The sequence below is a fragment of the Arachis hypogaea genome, chromosome 16, assembly GCF_003086295.3.
Source record: "Arachis hypogaea cultivar Tifrunner chromosome 16, arahy.Tifrunner.gnm2.J5K5, whole genome shotgun sequence".
Taxonomy (NCBI): domain Eukaryota; kingdom Viridiplantae; phylum Streptophyta; class Magnoliopsida; order Fabales; family Fabaceae; genus Arachis; species Arachis hypogaea.
The window spans coordinates 64,753,054-64,765,233 of NC_092051.1; the positions used below are offsets into that span (position 1 = coordinate 64,753,054).

Sequence of the window (12,180 nt, forward strand, 5' to 3'; positions counted from 1 at the left end):
AATACATAAGTGAAAATGGGGTTCATTGGTCTCGGCCCCAGAGGGGAACCGGAGTAACCAAGACTCTATGATCCGAAGATAAAACTCACGATGTCTAATACAATAATAAAAAGTTCTATTTATAATAAACTAGCTACTAGGGTTTACAGAAGTAAGTAATTGATGCATAAATCCACTTCCGGGGCCCACTTGGTGTGTGCTTGGGCTGAGCTTGAATGGTACACGTGCAGAAGCTCTTTCTGGAGTTGAACGCCAGGTTGTAACGTATTTCTGGCGTTCAACTCTGGTTTGTGACTTGTTTCTGGCGTTTAACTCCAGACAGCAGCATAGAACTGGCGTTCAACGCCCTTTTACGTCATTTAAACTCCTTCAAAGTATGCACGATTATACATTCCTGGAAAGCCCTGGATGTATTCTTTCCAACGCAATTGGAAGCGCGCCATTTTGAGTTTTGTAGCTCTATAAAATCCAGTTTGAGTGCAGGGAGGTCAGAATCCAACAGCATCAGCAGTCCTTCTTCAACCTCTGAATCTGATTTTTGCTCAAGTCCCTCAATTTCAGCCAGAAAATACCTGAAATCACAGAAAAACACACAAACTCATAGTAAAGTCCAGAAATGTGAATTTAACATAAAAACTAATGAAAACATCCCTAAAAGTAACTAGATTCTACTAAAAACATACTAAAAACAATGCCGAAAAGCGTATAAATTATCCGCTCATCACAACACCAAACTTAAATTGTTGTCGTCCCCAAGCAACTGAAAAGCAAATAGGATGAAAAGAAGAGAATATAATATAAATTCCAAACTATCAATGAAACATATCACCAATCAGATGAGCGGGACTTATAGCTTTTTGCCTCTTGAATAGTTTTGGCATCTCACTTCATCCATTGAAGTTCAGAATGATTGGCATATATAGGAACTCAGAGTTCAGATAGTGTTATTGATTCTCCTAGTTCAGTATGATGATTCTTGAACACAGCTGTTTTATGAGTCTTGGCCGTGGCCCTAAGCACTTTGTGTTCCAGTATTACCACCGGATACATAAATGCCACAGACACATAATTGGGTGAACCTTTTCAGATTGTGACTCAGCTTTGCTAAAGTCCCCAATTAGAGGTGTCCAGGGTTCTTAAGCACACTCTTTTTTTGCTTTGGACCTTGACTTTAACCGCTCAGTCTCAAGTTTTCACTTGACACCTTCACGCCACAAGCACATGGTTAGGGACAGCTTGGTTTAGCCGCTTAGACCAGGATTTTATTCCTTTAGGCCCTCCTATCCACTGATGCTCAAAGCCTTGGGATCCTTTTTATTTGCCCTTGCCTTTTGGTTTTAAGGGTTATTGGCTTTTTGCTCTTGCCTCTTGGTTTTAAGAGCTTTTGGCTTTTTCTGCTTGCTTTTTATTTTTTTTCTATATTGTTTTTTCTGCAAGTTTTGTTCTTTGCTGCTTTTTCTTGCTTCAAGAATCATTTTTTATGATTTTTCAGATTATCAAATAACATGTCTCCTTGTCATCATTCTTTCAAGAGCCAACATATTTAACATTCATGAACAACAACTTCAAAAGACATATGCACTGTTCAAGAATTCATTCAGAAAACAAGAAGCATTGTCACCACATCAATATAATTAAACTAAGTTCAAGGTTAAATTCGAAACTCATGTACTTCTTATTCTTTTGAATTAAAACATTTTTCATTTTAAGAGAGGTGATGGAATAGGACATTCATAACTTTAAGACAAAGTTACTAACTACTAATGATCATGTAATGAAGACACAAACATAGATAAGCACTTAACATAGAGAAAACGAAAAACAGAAAGTGAGAACAAGGAATGAGTCCACCTTAGTGATGGTGGCATTTTCTTCTTGAGGAACCAATGATGTCCTTGAGCTCTTCTATGTCTCTTCCTTGTCTTTGTTTCTCCTCCCTCATTGCTTTTTGATCTTCTCTGATTTCATGAAGGATGATGGAGTGCTCTTGATGTTCCACCCTTAGTTGTCCCATGTTGGAACTTAATTCTCCTAGGGAGGTGTTGATTTGCTCCCAATAGTTTTGTGGAGGAAAATGCATTTAAGGCATCTCCGGGATCTCATGGTGATGAGCTTCCTGCGCCTCTTGAGCTCCATGAATGGGCTCTCTTGCTTGCTCCATCTTTTTCTTAGTGATGGGCTTCTCTTCCTCAATGTGAATGTCTCCTTCTACGAAAGCTCCAGCTGAGTAACATAGATGGCAAATAAGATGAGGAAAAGCTAGCCTTGCCCCAGGGGAGGGCTTTTCGGCTATTTTGTAGAGTTCAAGGGAGATGCCTTCATGAACTTCTACTTCCTCTCCAATCATGATGCTATGGATCATGATGGCCCGATCCACAGTAACTTTAGATCGGTTGCTAGTGGGGATGATGGAGCATTGGATGAACTCCAACCATCCTCTAGCCACAGGCTTGAGGTCCAGTCTTCTTAGTTGAACCGGCTTGCCTTTGGAGTCAATCTTCCATTGAGCTCCTTCCACACATATGTCCATGAGGACTTGGTCCAACCTTTGATTAAAGTTGACCCTTCCAGTGTAGGAGCGCTCATCTCCTTGCATCATAGGTAAGTTAAATGCCAACCTCACATTTTCCGGACTAAAATCTAAGTATTTCCCCTGAGCCATTGTAACATAATTCTTTGGATTCGGGTTCTTACTTTGATCATGGTTCCTAGTGATCCATGCATTGGCATAGAACTCTTGAACCATTAGGATGCCGACTTGTTGGATGGGATTTGTGAGAACTTCCCAACCTCTTCTTTGGATTTCATGTCGGATCTCCGGATACTCATTTTTCTTGAGTTTGAAAGGGACCTCGGGGATCACCTTCTTCTTGGCCACAACATCATAGAAGTGGTCTTGATGGGCTTTGGAGATGAATCTTTTCATCTCCCATGACTCGGAGGTGGAAGCTTTTGTCTTTCCTTACCCTTTTCTAGAGGATTCTCCAGTCTTAGGTGCCATCAATGGTAATGGAAAAACAAAAAGCTTATGCTTTTACCACACCAAACTTAGAATTTTTCTCGCCCTCGAGCAAGAGAAGAAAGAATTGATGAAGAAGAAGAAGAAAATATGGAGAGGAGGGGGGAGGTGTGTTTCGGCCAAGAAGAGAAAGGAGGGTTGTGTTGTGAGAAAATGAGGAAGAATGGAGGGGTATATATAGGGAAGGGAGGGGGGGTAAGTTCGGCCATTTAGGGTGGGTTTGGGTGGGAAATAGATTTTGAATTTTGAAGGTAGGTGGAGTTTATGAGGTAGGTTTATGGGGAAGAGTGAATGGATGTGAGTGGTGAAGAGGTGATGGGGAAGAGAGATTGAGGTGATTGGTGAAGGGTTTTGGGGAAGAGTGTTTATGGGATTGTGTGAAAGAGGGGTGAGAAGAAGTGAGTGGAGGTAGGTGGAGATCCTGTGGGGTCCACAGATCCTGAGGTGATCCTGTGGGGTCCACAGATCCTGAGGTGTTCAAGGATTTACAACCTTGCACCAAATTGGGCATGCAAAATGCCCTTGCACACAACTCTGGGCGTTCAGCGCCAGATTGGTGCTTGTTCTGGGCGTTGAACGCCCATTTGTAGCCTATTTCTGGCGTTGAACACCAGAACCATGCTTGTTCTGGGCGTTCAGCGCCAGCTCTTCTCCAGGGTGCATTTCTGGCGTTCAAACGCCCAGATGCTGCCCATTTCTGGCGTTCAGCGCCAGAACCATGCTCTGTTCTAGCGTTGAACGCCCAAAACATGCTTCTTACTGGCGTTTAAACGCCAGTAAGGTCTTCCTCCAGGGTGTGATTTTTCTTCTGCTATTTTTGATTCCGTTCTCAAATTTTTGATTTATTTTGTGACTCCACATGATCATGTACCTATAAAGACATATAACTAATAAAAATATAATTAAATAAAAATTGGGTTGCCTCCCAACAAGCGCTTCTTTAATGTCAATAGCTTGACAGTGGGCTCTCATGGAGCCTCACAGATGTGCAGAGCTTTGTTGAGACCTCCCAACACCAAACTTAGAGTTTGGATATGGGGGTTTGACACCAAACTTAGAGTTTGACTGTGGGGGCTTTGTTTGACTCTGCTTTGAGAGAAGCTTTTTATGCTTCCTCTCCATGGATGCAGAGAGAGATCCTTGAGTTGTAAACACAAGGTTGTCCTCATTTATTTGAAGGATCAATTCTCCTCTGTCCACATCAATCACAGCTCTTGCTGTGGCTAGGAAGGGTCTTCCAAGGATGATGAATTCATCCTCACACTTCCCAGTATCTAGGACTATGAAATCAGCAGGGATGTAAAGGCCTTCAACCTTTACTAACACGTCCTCTACTTGTCCATAAGCCTTTTTTCTTGAATTGTCTGCCATCTCTAGTGAGATTTTAGTGGCTTGCACCCCAAAGATTCCCAGTTTCCCTATTACAAAGAGGGGCATGAGGTTTATTCCTGAACCAAGGTCACACAGAGCCTTAAAGATCATGGTGCCTATGGTACAAGGTATTAAGAACTTTCCAGGATCCTGTTTCTTCTGAGGCAATGTCAGTTGATCCAGATCGCTTAGTTCATTGGTGAACAAGGGAGGTTCATCTTCCCAGGTTTCAATACCAAATAATTTGGCATTCAGCTTCATGATTGCACCAAGGAACTTGGCAGCTTGCTCTTCAGTAACATCCTCATTTTCTTCAGAAGAGGAATACTCATCAGAGCTCATGAATGGCATAAGGAGGTTTAATGGAATCTCTATGGTCTCTAGATGAGTCTCAGATTCCTTTGGTTCTTCAAAGGGAAGCTCCTTATTGATCACTGGACGTCCCAGAAGGTCTTCCTCGTTGGGATTCACGTCCTCTCCTTCCTTCACAGGTTCGGCCATGGTAATTAATTCAATGGCCTTGCACTCTCCTTTTGGATTCTCTTCTGTATTGCTTGGGAGAGTACTAGGAGGGATTTCAGTGATCCTTTTACTCAGCTGGCCCACTTGTGCCTCCAAATTTCTAATGGATTACCTTGTTTCATTCATGAAACTTACAGTGGCCTTAGATAGATCAGAGACTAAGTTTGCTAAATTAGAGGTATTTTGTTCAGAGTTCTCTGTCTGTTGCTGAGTGGATGATGGAAAAGGCTTGCTATTGCTAAACCTGTTTCTTCCACCATTATTAAAGCCTTGTTGAGGCTTTTGTTGATCCTTCCATGAGAAATTTGGATGATTTCTCCATGATGGATTATAGGTGTTTCCATAAGGTTCACCTATGTAATTCACCTCTGCTATTGCAGGGTTCTCAGGATCATAGGCCTCTTGAGAGTGCGCCTCTTGAGTACTGTTGGATGCAGCTTGCATTCCATTCAGACTCTGAGAAATCATATTGACTTGCTGAGTCAATATTTTGTTCTGAGCCAATATGGCATTCAGAGTATCAATTTCAAGAACTCCCTTCTTCATAGGCGTCCCATTATTCACAGGATTCCTCTTAGAAGTGTACATGAACTGGTTATTAGCAACCATGTCAATGAGTTCTTGAGCTTCTGCAGGCGTTTTCTTTAGGTGAATGGATCCACCTGCAGAAGTATCTAATGACATCTTTGATAGCTCAGATAAACCATCATAGAATATATCCCGGATGGTCCATTCTGAAAGCATGTCAGAAGGACACTTTTTGGTCAGCTGCTTGTATCTTTCCCAAGCTTCATAGAGGCATTCACCTTCTTTCTGTCTGAAGGTTTGAACATCCACTCTAAGCTTGCTCAGCTTTTGAGGAGGAAAGAACTTGGCTAAGAAAGCCGTGACCAGCTTGTCCCAAGAGTTTAGGCTATCTCTGGGTTGAGAATCCAACCACACTTTAGCTCTGTCTCTTACAGCAAAAGGGAAAAGCATGAGCCTGTAGACTTCAGGATCTACTCCATTAGTCTTAACAGTATCACATATCTGCAAGAATTCAGTTAAGAACTGAAAAGGATCTTCAGATGGAAGTCCATGAAACTTGCAGTTCTGCTGCATCAGAGAAACTAGCTGAGGTTTCAGCTCAAAGTTGTTTGCTCCAATGGCAGGAATAGAGATGCTTCTTCCATGTAAGTTAGAATTAGGTGCAGTAAAGTCACCAAGCATTCTCCTTGCATTATTATTATTTTCGGCTGCCATCTCCTCTTCCTGTTCGAAAATTTCTGAAAGGTTCTCTCTGGATTTTTGTAATTTAGCTTCTCTTAGTTTTCTTTTCAGAGTCCTTTCAGGTTCTGGATCTGCTTCAACAAGAATATTCTTGTCCTTGCTCCTGCTCATATGACAAAGAAGAGGGCACAGAAAAAATAATAATAATGGGGATCCTTTATACCACAGTATAGAGGTCCTTGTGTGAGTAGAAGAAAAGAAGAAAAAAATCTGAACTCAGAGAGAAAGAGGGAGTTTGGATTTTTGGTGAGTGATTTGAGGAAGAGATGTTAGTAGATGAATAAATAATTAGAAGGAGATGAGGGAGAAGAATTTTCAAAAATTATTTTTTGAAAAAAGGGTTAGAGATTTTCGAAAATAGTTTTTGAAAAAGGTTAGTAATTTTTGAAAATTAAAATCAAAAATTAAAATAATTAGTTAATTAAAAAGAATTTTTGAAAAAGAGGGAAGATATTTTCGAAAATTAGAGAGAGAGGGAGTTAGTTAGGTAGTTTTGAAAAAGATAAGAAACAAACAAAAAGTTAGTTAGTTAGTTGAAACAAATTTGAAAATCAATTTTGAAGAGATAAGAGGATAAGAAGTTAGAAAGGATATTTTAAAATCAAATTTTGAAAAAGATAAGATAAAGAGATATTTTTGAAAAGATATGATTGAAATTAGTTTTGAAAAAGATTTGATTTTTAAAATCACAATTAATGACTTGATTCATAAGATATCACAAGATATGATTCTAGAACTCAAAGTTTGAATCTTTCTTAACAAGTAAGTAATCAAACTTGAAATTTTTGAATCAAAACATTAATTGATGATGTTATTTTCGAAAATTATGATATAAAATTAAGAAAAAGATTTTTGAAAAATATTTTTGAAATTTTCGAAAATAGATAAGAATAATGAAAAAGATTTGATTTTTGAAAAAGATTTTGAAAAAAGATAAAATTTGAAATTTTGATTTGACTCATAGAAAACAACTAGATTTTAAAAATTTTTGAAAAAGTCAACTCAAATTTTTGAATTTTATTAGAGAAAAAGGGAAAGATATTTTTTTGATTTTTGAAATTTTTTATGATGAGAGGGAAAAACATGAAAAAGATGCAATGCATGAAATTTTTAGATCAAAACAATGAATGCATGCAAGAATGCTATGGATGTCAAGATGAACACCAAGAACGCTTTGAATGTCAAGATGAACATCAGGAACTTATTTTTGAAAATTTTTATATGCAAAGAAAACATGTAAGACACCAAACTTAGAAATCTTTCATGTTTAGACTCTATGAATGCAAAAATGCACATGTAAAACAAGAAAAGACACAAAACATGAAAACATCAAGATCAAACAAGAAGACTTACCAAGAACAACTTGAAGATCATGAAGAACACTATGAATGCATGAATTTTCGAAAAATGCAAGATGAATATGCAGTTGACACCAAACTTTAAATCTGACTCAAGACTCAAACAAGAAACATGAACTATTTTTTATTTTTATGATTTTATGATTTTTTTGTATTTTCTTTTAATTAAATTTTTTTTTTCGAAAATTATTTTGAAAAAGAAAAATAAGGATTCCAAAATTTTTAATATGAATTCCAGGAATCTTGTACTTTTGTTCTAAAGCTCCAATCAAAGGGTCAGGCATGGCTTAATAGCCAGCCAAGTTTTAGTATGTAACTCAGACATGACACGCCTGACATTCCCTACAGCCAGCCAGGCTTCAACATGCCTCATGAAACACTAGAATTCATTCTTAAAAATTCTGAAGAAAAATATATTTTTGAAAACATTTTTATTTTAAAATTTTTTCGAAAACAAAGGAGAAATTTTTGAAATTTTTTTTTTGAAAAATTTTTGAAAACTTTTTGAAAAGAAAACGAAAAGAAAGTTACCCAATCTGAGCAACAAGATGAACCGTCAGTTGTCCAAACTCGAATAATCCCCGGCAACGGCGCCAAAAACTTGGTGTTGTTGCCGGACCGAAAATTTGGCACTGATGTTACCGGACCAAAAGCTTGCCGAAAACTCGAACAATCCCCGGCAACAACGCCAAAAACTTGGTGTTGTTGCCGGACCGAAAATTTGGCACTGACGTTATCGGACCAAAAGCTTGCCAAAAACTCGAACAATCCCCGGCAACGGCACCAAAAACTTGGTGCACTAAATTGTGATCTCTGGTAATGGCTCCAAGAACTTGGTGCTCTAATCTCAATTCATAATTTGTCACAACTTCGATACAACTAACAAGCAAGTGCACTGGGTCGTCCAAGTAATAAACCTTACGTGAGTAAGGGTCGATCCCAAGGAGATTGTTGGTATGAAGCAGGCTATGGTCACCTTGTAAATCTCAATCAGGCGGATAATAATTGATTATGGAGTTTTCGAAAATAATACTAATTAAACAGAAAATAGGGATAGAAACACTTATGTAATTCATTGGTGAGAATTTCAGATAAGCGTGTAGAGATGCTTTCGTTCCTCTGAATCTCTGCTTTCCCGCTGTCTTCATCCAATCAGTCTTACTCCTTTCCATGGCTGGCTTTATGCAAGGGCATCACCGTTGTCAATGGTTACATCCCCTCCTCTTATGAAAATGGTCCAAATGCTCTGTCACAGCACGGCTAATCATCTGAGGTTCTCGATCATGCTGGAATAGGATTCACCCTCCTTTTGCGTCTGTCACTACGCCCAGCACTCGCTAGTTTGAAGCTCGTCACAGCCATTCAATCCCAGAATCCTACTCAGAATACCACAGACAAGGTTTAGACCTTCCAGATTCTCATGAATGCCGCCATCAATCTAGCTTACACCACGAAGATTCTGATTAAGAGATCTAAGAGATAATCATTCAATCGAAGGTAGAACGGAAGTGGTTGTCAGGCACGCGTTCATGGGGAATGATGATGATTGTCACGTTCATCACATTCAGGTTGAAGTGCAAATGAATATCTTAGAAGCGGAATAAGTTGAATTGAATAGAAAACAGTAGTACTTTGCATTAATCTTTGAGGAACAACAGAGCTCCACACCTTAATCTATGGAGTGTAGAAACTCTACCGTTGAAAATACATAAGTGAAAATGGGGTTCATTGGTCTCGGCCCCAGAGGGGAATCGGAGTAACTAAGACTCTATGAGCTGAAGATAAAACTCAGGATGTCTAATACAATAATAAAAAGTTCTATTTATAATAAACTAGCTACTAGGGTTTACAAAAGTAAGTAATTGATGCATAAATCCACTTCCGGGGCCCACTTGGTGTGTGCTTGGGCTGAGCTTGAATGTTACACGTGCAAAGGCTCTTTCTGGAGTTGAACGCCAGGTTGTTAACGTATTTCTGGCGTTCAACTCTAGTTTGTGACTTGTTTCTGGCGTTTATCTCCAGACAGCAGCGTAGAACTAGCGTTCAACGCCCTTTTACGTCATCTAAACCCGTTCAAAGTATGGAATATTTACTTTCCAACGCAATTGGAAGCGCGCCATTTTGAGTTCTGTAGCTCCAGAAAATCCACTTTGAGTGCAGGGAGGTCAGAATCCAACAGCATCAGCAGTCCCTCTTCAACCTCTGAATCTGATTTTTGCTTAAGTCCCTCAATTTCAGCCAGAAAATACCTGAAATCACAGAAAAACACACAAACTTATAGTAAAGTCCAGAAATGTGAATTTAACATAAAAACTAATGAAAACATCCCTAAAAGTAACTAGATTCTACTAAAAACATAATAAAAACAATGCCGAAAAGCGTATAAATTATCCGCTCATCACAACACCAAACTTAAATTGTTGCTTGTCCCCAAGCAACTGAAAAGAAAATAGGATGAAAAGAAGAGAATATACTATAAATTCCAAACTATCAATGAAACATAGCTCCAATCAGATGAGCGGGACTTGTAGCTTTTTGCCTCTTGAATAGTTTTGGCATCTCACTTCATCCATTGAAGTTCAGAATGATTGGAATCTATAGGAACTCAGAGTCCAGATAGTGTTATTGATTCTCCTATTTCAGTATGATGATTCTTGAACACAGCTGTTTTATGGGTCTTGGCCGTGGCCCTAAGCACTTTGTGTTCCAGTATTACCACCGGATACATAAATGCCGCAGACACATAATTGGGTGAAGCTTTTCAGATTGTGACTCAGCTTTGCTAAAGTCCCCAATTAGAGGTGTCCAGGGTTCTTAAGCACACTCTTTTTTTGCTTTGGACCTTGACTTTAACCGCTTAGTCTCAAGTTTTCACTTGACACCTTCACGCCACAAGCACATGGTTAGGGACAGCTTGGTTTAGCCGCTTAGACCAGGATTTTATTCCTTTAGGCCCTCCTATCCACTGATGCTCAAAGCCTTGGGATCCTTTTTATTTGCCCTTGCCTTTTGGTTTTAAGGGTTATTGGCTTTTTGCTTTTGCCTCTTGGTTTTAAGAGCTTTTGGCTTTTTCTGCTTGCTTTTTCTTTTTCTTTCTATATTTTTTTCTGCAAGCTTTGTTCTTTGCTGCTTTTTCTTGCTTCAAGAATCATTTTTTATGATTTTTCAGATTATCAAATAACATGTCTCCTTGTCATCATTCTTTCAAGAGCCAACATATTTAACATTCATGAACAACAACTTCAAACGACATATGCACTGTTCAAGCATTCATTCAGAAAACAAGAAGCATTGTCACCACATCAATATAATTAAACTAAGTTCAAGGATAAATTCGAAACTCATGTACTTCTTGTTCTTTTGAATTAAAACATTTTTCATTTTAAGAGAGGTGATGGATTCATAGGACATTCATAACTTTAAGACAAAGTTACTAACTACTAATGATCATGTAATGAAGACACAAACATAGATAAGCACTTAACATAGAGAAAACGAAAAACAAAAAGTGAGAACAAGGAATGAGTCCACCTTAGTGATGGTGGCGTTTTCTTCTTGAGGAACCAATGATGTCCTTAAGCTCTTCTATGTCTCTTCCTTGTCTTTGTTGCTCCTCCCTCATTGCTTTTTGATCTTCTCTGATTTCATGAAGGATGATGGAGTGCTCTTGATGTTCCACCCTTAGTTGTCCCATGTTGGAACTTAATTCTCCTAGGGAGGTGTTGATTTGCTCCCAATAGTTTTGTGGAGGAAAATGCATTTGAGGCATCTCCGGGATCTCATGGTGATGCGCTTCCTGCCCCTCTTGAGCTCCATGAATGGGCTCTCTTGCTTGCTCTATCTTTTTCTTAGTGATGGGCTTCTCTTTCTCAATGTGAATGTCTCCTTCTATGAAAGCTCCAGCTGAGTAACATAGATGGCAAATAAGATGAGGAAAAGCTAGCCTTGCCCCAGGGGAGGGCTTTTCTGCTATTTTGTAGAGTTCAAGGGAGATGACTTCATGAACTTCTACTTCCTCTCCAATCATGATGCTATGGATCATGATGGCCCGATCCACAGTAACTTCAGATCGGTTGCTAGTGGGGATGATGGAGCGTTGGATGAACTCCAACCATCCTCTAGCCACAGGCTTGAGGTCCAGTCTTCTTAGTTGAACCGGCTTGCCTTTGGAGTCAATCTTCCATTGAGCTCCTTCCACACATATGTCCATGAGGACTTGGTCCAAGCTTTGATTAAAGTTGACCCTTCTAGTGTAGGGGCGCTCATCTCCTTGCATCATAGGTAAGTTAAATGCCAACCTCACATGATCGAGAACCTCAGATGATTAGCCATGCCGTGACAGAGCATTTGGACCTTTTTCACGAGAGGATGGGATGTAGCCATTGACAACGGTGATGCCCTTACATAAAGCCAGCCATGGAAAGGAGTAGGATTGATTGGATGAAGATAGCAGGAAAGCAGAAGTTCAGAGGAACGAACGCATCTCTATACGCTTATCTGAAATTCTCACCAATGATTTACATAAGTATTTCTACCTTTATTTTTTGTTTATTTATTATTATTCGAAAACTCCATAACCATTTGATATCCGCCTGACTGAGATTTACAAGATGACCATAGCTTGCTTCATACCAACAATCT

The 12,180-nt window shown here is 39.2% G+C and overlaps 1 non-coding gene across 1 annotated transcript; it reads left to right on the forward strand.

The window, feature by feature from the left end:
- Positions 1 to 5,650: 5,650 nt before the first annotated feature.
- LOC112761198 (small nucleolar RNA R71) lies at positions 5,651 to 5,758 on the forward strand. The gene has a single exon (XR_003181605.1). It is a non-coding gene; the product is annotated as a small nucleolar RNA R71 (small nucleolar RNA).
- Positions 5,759 to 12,180: the final 6,422 nt, after the last annotated feature.